The following is a 7,462-nucleotide window of genomic DNA, read 5'->3' on the forward strand; positions in this document are numbered from 1 at the left end:
CCCCATCCCTCTAGCACTGCAGGGACCCCCATGACGTCGGCTCCCAGGCACACAAGACTGCAGATGTCATTACAATGTAACCAAAGTGCACCCGACTACCGCACCGACACCTCCCATCCCTTCTCATGTGTAACCGGAGCACAACAATGGCACATGGTGCGGGAGATCAGCGATCACTGCACCCCCAATAAACACCCCACCGCCCCACTTCCTACTAGAGGGGTGCAGAGATGAGCCGAGCTCACAGATACACATCACCGCGATCAGAAGGACACAATGCAGAAATAACAGGCGGTACCTTCCTCCGAGCCTCGGGGTGAACACAGCTCCGCTCCCTGGATGTGTCAATCACTCCCCGCTGTCAATCACTCCAGATCCGGCCCCGACCGCTCCGATCTGCTCTGCGATCCGCCGTACAGGCTCTGACACTGCATCAATCTGCTCCGTGTTTATCAGTGTAGAAGGCCCGCCCCACCGAGAGGACGGCTCCTCCCATTACGAGAGGACAGCTCCTCCCACCGAGAGAGCGACTCATCCCTCCCCGCTATCGGTATACCGCAGAGATCCCGCCTCCTCATGAATATTACATACATATGACATAGAGCGACCTCCTTCTCATGAATATTACATATATTATATAGTATGACCACTTTCTCATAAATATTACATACATATGACATAGAGCGACCTCCTTCTCATGAATATTACATATATTATATAGTATGACCACTTTCTCATAAATATTACATACATATGACATAGAGCGACCTCCTTCTCATGAATATGACATATATATTACAAAGTATGACCACCTCCTCATGAATATTACATATATATACTATAGAATGACCTCCTCCACATGAATATTACATAGATATAATGTAGAATGACCTCCTCCTCATGATTACATATATATGACAGAGTGACCTCCTCCTTATAAATATTGCATATACAAATAATGTAGAATGACCTTCTTATAAATATTACATAGTGTGACCTCCTCCTTCTCATGAATCATACATATATATTACATAGTATGGCCTCCTCCTGATGAATATTATATATACGGTATATGACATAGAATAACCTCCTCCTCATGAATATTACATATATATAATGTAGAATGACCTCCTCCTCATGAATATTAGATGTATATGACATAGAATAACCTCCTCCTCATGAATATTACATATATATAACACAGTTTGATCTCCTATTAGCTGTGCACCCTCCTCCATATTAGGATTCCAAAGTTCTTTCCTTATTCATATATAGATGACATAGTGTTGTAGTAAGAATATTTATGTGTGCTTTTCATTATTTATTATTGTTTTGTACATATTTGTACTGATCTAAATTGCTAAACATTCATTAAACTTAAATCTGGGATAAGCAAATATTGTCTATATACCAGAGTCATGTGTATTCTTCCTTGAATATTGGAGAGCTTTGTGTATGTCTTCCAGATCTGTAATCCAGAGCGACACTTCCTGTACTGTAAGACCGGTCACTGTTGCTCTCTCTCCTTTTGCGAGGTGACTGGTCTTGTCTCCGCCCCCCCCCCCCCCGCACCACAAAGACCGGTCACTGCTGCTCTCTCTCTCCTTGTGAAGGGTGACTGGTCTTGTCTCCGCCCCCCCCTCCTGTAATAAAGACCGGTTACTTCTGCTCTCTCACTCCTTGTGCAGGGTGACTGGTCTTGTCTCCTCCCCCCTCATGTAATATAGACCGGTCACTGCTGCTCTCTCTCTCCTTGTGAAGGGTGACTGGTCTGGGCTCCGCCCCCCCCTCCTGTAATAAAGACCGGTTACTTCTGCTCTCTCACTCCTTGTGCAGGGTGACTGGTCTTGTCTCCTCCCCCCTCATGTAATATAGACCGGTCACTGCTGCTCTCTCTCTCCTTGTGAAGGGGGACTGGTCTTGTCTCCGCCCCCCCCTCCTGTAATAAAGACCGGCCACTGCTGCCCTCTCTCTCTTTGTGCAGGGGGACTGGTCTTGTCTCCGCCCCCCCCTCCTGTAATAAAGACCGGCCACTGCTGCCCTCTCTCTCTTTGTGCAGGGGGACTGGTCTTGTCTCCTCCCCCCTCATGTAATATAGACCGGTCACTGCTGCTCTCTCTCTCCTTGTGAAAAGTGACTGGTCTTGTCTCCTCCCCCCACCCTCCTGTAATAAAGACCGACCACTGCTGCCCTCTCTCTCTTTGTGCAGGGTGACTGGTCTTGTCTCCGCCCCCTCATGTATTTTTCTGCAGGAAACCTGTAGAGGGTGGGGTTTGCTTGGCCCCTCCCACAGCTCTGCTCTCTGACAAGTCTAATAGGCTGATTTTACAAGGTGATAAGTGGGATTGCAAAAGCATTTGGTGCACACAAAGTGGATTTATACCCATTTTGCTATTAAGGAATTTATTTAAATGACATTTTTGTGGCTAGAGTTCAGTTTTACAAACATGTATCGTGTCCGGAGTTCCCTTTTTGTTTCTGTGCTGCATATTTTTGGCAGCTGGTCAGTGCCATCCTCTTGTATCAGTGAAAATAATGATACTTTGATAATGGTTGTATTTTGTTACTTCTCTGGTATATGGACATTTCAAAAGGACTCTGACCTAAGGCTGCCACCTTTTCTTCCAGCGACACCCGGACATTTTTTAGGGAGCATGAGTTGCGGCTTGGTTGCCCCTGTCTGCCTGACATCCTGTTGCCGGGATTTCTGCTGCCATGAAACCCGGACACAGCATTCAAAACCCGGACTGTCCGTGTAAGTCCTGGACAGGTGACAACCCTACTCTAACCTAAGGTGAGGATTGTGTCTGGACCTACCCCCAATAATACTTCTAAACTCTGATCTATAGCTTTATTTACCAACCTCTTCCACAAGACCTCCGCCACTTAAAACTGAACTTTACACTCCAAAATCCAATTCTACCAATGCATCCCTCTATATATGATGATTAATAATAACAGACATGTCAGGTGTAAAATGCTGTGATTGTGAAATAATTACACTCGCAGAGCATTCACTTCCTGCATTGAAAGGGCAAAATGACTTCCGCTTGGCAAAGCAATGCACACTGGGATTGCCTTGTCATCAGCAGAGCATTGCTGGGAAATCTCATCTGTAATCTCACGAGAGCTCAGGGAAAGGCATTTTCCTTCCCTGAGGTGATGTGCATGATCACATGTTCTAGTCACATGTCTAGTCACATGTGCAAGAAATTCAGGAAGTGAAAGGAGTGCTAATAATCTGCCTTTAGTAAACATGGCCACTGTCAGAAGACTGGGGAAGAAAAGAGAAATAAGCAATGCAAAGAATACAAAGCTGGCAATTCGGCTTCAGTTCTACTTTAAACTCCAAACTTTTTGCGTTAACTACTTCGGAGAATTGATTGGAAACTCCCGCAGTAAAACCTTAACTCCAAATTGTTAAGAGGATTAAAAGAGAGATAATAATTGCTAACAAATTCGGAATAAAATTATGTTCAAAGTGATATTAAAGTCAGGAGATGTTTACGCTATTTCAAATGCTGATGAAATCACTTACAATGGATGCTGCTCCTTGATGCTTAAAGGTTTTAGCTCCCTGCAGAATCAGCTGATCCCTTGAGCACTGGTCCTGATATCCTGTTTTAGGGTGACTCCTTTTCCTTGCTGGATCCTATGGAGCCACCTTTGTGTGTGCTAGTAAGCTGGGTGTGTCTCCACAAACACATAGGCACAGCCAGGAAAGTCACTCCCCTGCTCCTCCCTCTTTTCCAAGCTAGTAGATGGAGAGCTGCTGGAGACTGCTCTGTTCCTTGTGATCTTCTACTGGACAGGAAGTTCAGGGAAGCCGAGCTGAGAGAGTTGGAGCTGTGTAGGAAACATGCTGACTGTAAGTACTTGGGCAAAATGTAAAGGAATACTTTGTTGAGCAATGCATATTTGTTTGATTCTACTGTAAATTAAAAGGAAAAAATGATGTAGCGATTCCAACCAGGCAGGAGATAGTAGTTTCAGTGGCGTCACAAATGGGGTGTGGGGGTGACACCATTGGAGGGGTGACACCAAATGACTCACAGTCATTTTGGTGTCACCCCCCTCTGAAAAGTCGGGCGCTCGGTCATGGACCGAACGCCCGACAGTATCAGGAGAGAGGAGGGGACCCGGCGGCATACCTTATCCCGCCGGTTGACTGTCCTCTCCTCTCTCTGCCGGCGTCCATCACCAAGATGGCCACCGGCAGGTATCAGAAAACTGCGCGATGACGTCATCGCGCACACGCGCGGTGACGTCGCTGCGGGGTGACAATCCGGTTACCACTCCGGGTGTCACCCAGCCTCGGGACGCCCCTGAGTAGTTTCCTTATTTGTAGGGACTCAATGTAAATTTAAAATGGGCATCAGTCCTTCTAGAACCAGAGGGAGAAAGCAAGAAAAAAATGAATAATGACAGAGGTAGTCTGCTGTCTTGGAGCATCAGCTTTACTATTATGTATGTAAATGTATATGACTCCCAGACATGTGTTGCTTTCTGATTTGGAGCTCCCGAATGCTATTCGGAAATCCGGACTCCCGAATACCATTCGGGTCTAGGAGATTCAGCTTTAGTATTATGTACCGTGTTTCCCCGAAAATAAGACGGGATCCGAAATTTCGGAAACGGAAATTCAGATTTTGATACATTCGGATGCATTGGGATTCGGAAATTCGGATGTGTCCGAATTTTGGAAAATTTGTACGAATTGTGATTCGGAATGAAAGGAATTGCACATGTCTATCACTCAGCTGTAGATCCTCAAATAATCTCTGAATTGGTGCTGGCACCTTTCTTCCTTCTGGAGGGTGGCTACTTTTGTTCCCCATGGTCCATGTGTGAGTTGTAAAGTAGTCACCGCTCCAAGTTTGTTTCCGTGATGGACTACAATCTCGTGTTTCGTTTACTTATGATTGTAGTCCATCATGGGAGTTTAAAATGTGAATTACGATGCACCTATACAAATTAGATGCCTAAACGTGAGATTGTAGTCCATCACAGAAGGGAGCTTGGAGCGGTGACTACTTTACAACACACACAGGGACCATGGGGAACAAAAGTAGTCACCCTCCAGAAGGAAGGACAGTGTCGGCACCAATTCAGAGATGATTTGAGGATCTACAGATGAGTGATACACAAATAAGATACATTTTTGTTAACAGTTACGGTCCTTGAATTAATTTTTAAGATTAAGCTCCTGAGTTTAGTGTAAATATCTGTAAATTTAACTAGACAACTAATTATTTATTCTCCCTCGCTCAAAGAACATTTTAGTCATTTGGAGAAGGCGTTGGAAAACGTGCATAGTTATGGTTTGAAGTGAAAACCCAAGAAATAGAGATAAGGAGATAAGGCCTAAACCTAATAAAATAGAGATATACAAATGTGGAAAGTACCTATAACTAACATGAAGTCCAAGCCTTCCTAGAACTATTAAGAGACTACAATAGATCCATTGTACATTGTGTTGAACATGTCAAACCTTTACAGAAACATTTATGGGAACTGCTATAAAAGGCAAGCACTCGTTAAAGTCTAATTTCATGCTTCTGACCATGTTTCATGTTACAACCATAGTTAGGGTGTGACATAAAACATGGTCAGATGGCAGAGGTATCCTGTGTGCAGGCAGAATGGATGAGGAAGGGGTTTCAAGGGAAAAGCAGTGCGTTACAAACTCCAAACTGTAAAATCACATCAATGTAAAATTTAAAGAATCTTTCAACGTATAATAGCAATAAAGGTCACCAAGTACTCAAATGACAGCTCTCAGTACTGATGCACACCCTATTTCTATGTCTCGGGCACAGGGCCGCTGCTATATTATTTTGCACACTAGGCAAGACCAGAACCACCCCAGCCCCCCTACCACAGTGCAACCCCTAATACCCCCTCCCACCCCTCTCTCCCGTGCGGCCCCATTCTCCTGCCAGCTAGGCATTAGGCATGTAAGCAGCCGGGAGCATTTACCAGACTGCTATTGGCTATTTTCACTTGAAATAGCCAATAGCAGGCTGGCTGTTGAAACCCCACCCACTGAGCAGAGAAACGAACTGGAGAGAGAAAGTTGTCTCTCAGTTCTGCAACTCTGCTCAGTGGGCAGGTGCAATAGCCAGCTTCCTATTGGCTCTTGCCATTTGAAATGTATGGGGGAGGGCACGGGGGGGGGCGGGTGAGTGGTCAAGGCCTGTGCCCTAGGCAGCAGTGTGCCCTAGGCAGCAGTGCGCCCTAGGTGGCTGCTTAGTTTGCCTAGTGGCAGCAACGGCCCTGCTCAGGCATCACAATGCATTGCAGTACATCTGTCGAAGTGCAAACAATTTGCAGCAAGCATTTGTAAAAGAATACAACATCACAAAAAAAAGATCAGAGCAGCACTCCTAGAGGATGTCACTCCCAATAACATTAAAGTCAACAACATTTCAAATCTCAATTTGCAAGTCCATCCCTAGGCTAATTACACTAAGGACCACCTAATGGCTAAACTTGGGTAGTCCATTAAACTGCAAATATAGTTCTAGATTAGACATGTAAGCTGCGGAAAAATTTGGTTTAGTTCGGATATTTCGTTATTTCGGGATTCGGATACGAAATTCAATTCGGTTCAGGTATCGGATTTGGACGAAATCCGAATTTTCGTTAGTTTTGGATGACTTTATGACTATTCGTTGTGAATACCACAGAAAAACATATACAGATATTAATACTAAAGCTGAATCTCCTAGACCAGAATGGCATTCAGGATCCAAATTTCCGAATTCCATTGGGGAGCTCCCAAATGCCATTCGGGCCTGGAAGCCATATACATATATCACTAAAGCCGAGGTTCCCAGACCCGAATGGCATTCAGGTGCTCCTGAATGCAATTTGGCAATTCAGATCCCAAATGCCATTCAGGTCTGGGAACCTCCGATTCAGTATTATATGTAAATACTGTATATGGCTCCCATGTTGCTGTAACGAAAATGCTTTTTCAGACCCATTCGGATGCATTAAACCGAAAAACACATCTGATTGGCCAGAAAAGTCACATGTCCGATTCAGTTTAGTTTTTGAACAAAATTCGGACGGTATCCGAAATTCGGAAACGGAAATTCGTATTCGGACACATGTAATGGATGCATTGGGATTCGGTAATTCAGATGTGTCCGAATGTATGAATTTCAGAAAATTCATACGAATTTTGATTCGGAGCGAAACGAATCGCACATGTCTATTCTATTCTAGATTGTAGAAAGACAGAAAGAACACACCTCAACTAACTACGTTACATGGACTTCTCCCAGTCCATGAGTCTCTGCTTACACTTCTCCCAAACACATCACAGGGTGATTGAGAGCAACGTCAACCTAACAGAAACATCAAAGAAACTTTGTACAACCCCAATAGAAACAAACAATTGAACAGTGTTCAAAGTAGAAAGCTTCCAGGTATCTTCCGGTGAAACTCTCCCAGC

General features: G+C 44.5%; 1 protein-coding gene across 1 annotated transcript in view; it reads right to left on the reverse strand.

Moving 5' to 3' along the window:
• Positions 1-467, reverse strand: part of SMOX (spermine oxidase) — a 39,477-nt gene extending 39,010 nt beyond the window's left edge. The window contains exon 1 of the mRNA XM_018567650.1: positions 299-467. The gene's annotated coding sequence lies outside the window, so the exon portion shown is untranslated. The remainder of the gene's footprint in view (positions 1-298) is intronic.
• Positions 468-7,462: the final 6,995 nt, after the last annotated feature.

Source organism: Nanorana parkeri, unplaced genomic scaffold, assembly GCF_000935625.1.
Source record: "Nanorana parkeri isolate BGI_ZX_2015 unplaced genomic scaffold, ASM93562v1 scaffold1079, whole genome shotgun sequence".
NCBI classification, from domain to species: domain Eukaryota; kingdom Metazoa; phylum Chordata; class Amphibia; order Anura; family Dicroglossidae; genus Nanorana; species Nanorana parkeri.